The following is a 2,107-nucleotide window of genomic DNA, read 5'->3' on the forward strand; positions in this document are numbered from 1 at the left end:
TGTATGTTGTCTTTTACGATAGTATAGCTTTTAAGCGAGTAATGAGGATTTTTAATTTACGCTGTTTTATGTTATCAAATTGTACCCAAATCTAACTAACCTGACGCAAAGCAATCATAGGAAATCACCATACGAACACAGATAATTTTCTTACCATCAAGTTTCATAATAGGTCGATGCACTCTAATTTTTAAATTATAGGAGATAAATGTGATCTGCTGAGCTAAAATGTCCTGTCCACTTGTAAGACTGATACAACACTTGCGGGTGAGGCGTCTTCTTAAGTACCTAGGTAATATGTTTGATCATACATAATTCGAACAATTACTAATAAAACTAAAATATTTAAATGTCGAAAAAATAGGCAAAATATTTTTTATATTGTATTTTGTCTAGAAATTCCTATTATATGCCTAAATATTTGGTCTAAATGACTAAATTTCAAGTATCATCAATAGTTCCATTTTCATTTAGTACAAAAAAAAACATAAAACATTTTTTCCTTAACTGTTTTGTGGAATGTATACTCATGTGTGATTGTTCACATTTTTCTGACATTTTTTATTCCTCTTATTTTCAAAAGTACATATGATTTTTAAGTACAAAGTGAATCCAATTTGTTACTGAATCACCCTATTAGTTGAATACATAAACATTATTACTATTTCAAAGGTGACGACAAACGAAACAAATGCATTACATTCATGGCTCCACTCAAAAATGAATAACTTAAAGCCCGTTTCGTGTGGACGCGTATCATACGCGAGCGTTTTTATTTTACATTGATTAAGTTCTTACGCGTAATTCCGGCGGTAGCGCGTTTCCCTCGCTGGTATGGCGCATATGGACTTAATCAATGTAAGCCAAAAACGCACTTGTACGACACGTCGCGTATGATACATGCGTCCTCGTGAAACGGGCCTAAATAACACTTAATACATCATAGGCAATCATCGTTCTAAATTATTTTTTTCCAATGGGTAAAAATTATAATGATAAACACTAATAATGTACCTATTTCGATGGACAAACCTGAAGAACCGGGCCCAGTATTTTTCTGCTTAAAATATCTGTGTAGTAAAAAAATTGCGCTCAATAGAAATATTTTATTTTTTCATTCAGCATAACCTAGAAGACACCATACTATGACAGTCCTAAAAAATGATTCTTTGGTTTGCTTGAAATAAATAAATAATCTTATAAAAATGGAAAAATTAATTTTTTTTTTTTAACAAAATAATATGGGATTAAATTGTTATTTTAAATATGTTTTGCTATGTTAGTTTAAGCAGTAAATAATAATAAAAATTTGAATAATTAAATTCAGGTAAATTATAAAATATAGAGTTAATATATTTATATAATTATAAGGTGTATACCAGAATAATCATAAAACATCATCTACACATATTCAGCGAACGTAATAGGGTTTTCATTGTATTGTTGAATAATTTTTTGGATTTTATGTTTTGAAATATATAAGGTTCATTTATACTATTCATTTTTATGTAAATTTCAGATCGGAACTCTAATATTTTATACATACAATTAAGCAGTTATGCGGTAAACGTTCGGCTTCTCCACCAATAAATGAATAACAATGAATAATAATGTAGGTATTTAAAATATATATAATGGATATCGATGAATTCAATGTCACTTCGATACTATAGTCGCATTTTACAAGAGCCCATTTCTATACTGCCTATATATAGTAGACGCCGCTTATAAGACTCACGGATATAAGGTTCAGTCGCTTATTAGACTCAAAATCGTCTGGAACGGACCGACCGTATCAAAATACATTAAAAAAAAATCGGGTATAAGACTCGACGCTTCGGTTATAAGACTCAAATTTCGTAAAATAAATATTAGAAAATAAACCTTTTTGGTTATAATTTAGAAATAAATTGGTATTGAAAAATTAAATAATATTCGTGTTGATTATTCCTAGTTTCTGTTTGTACCTTATAACGTATAATAATTTTTATAGCAGATAAAAGTTCACATTTATCGCAACGATTATCGTTATTATAGTGAGGTATCTGATTATCTGGCGGCTGCACAGTTATCGTAATTACGGGTACATAAATACACATACGTATAT

At 29.5% G+C, this 2,107-nt stretch overlaps 1 protein-coding gene across 1 annotated transcript in view; it reads right to left on the bottom strand.

Moving 5' to 3' along the window:
- The window catches only part of LOC111037893 (putative serine protease K12H4.7), a 27,613-nt gene that overhangs the window by 6,954 nt on the left and 18,552 nt on the right, over window positions 1–2,107 (bottom strand). The window lies entirely within an intron of this gene.

This window comes from Myzus persicae, unplaced genomic scaffold (assembly GCF_001856785.1).
Source record: "Myzus persicae strain clone G006 unplaced genomic scaffold, MPER_G0061.0, whole genome shotgun sequence".
NCBI lineage: Eukaryota > Metazoa > Arthropoda > Insecta > Hemiptera > Aphididae > Myzus > Myzus persicae.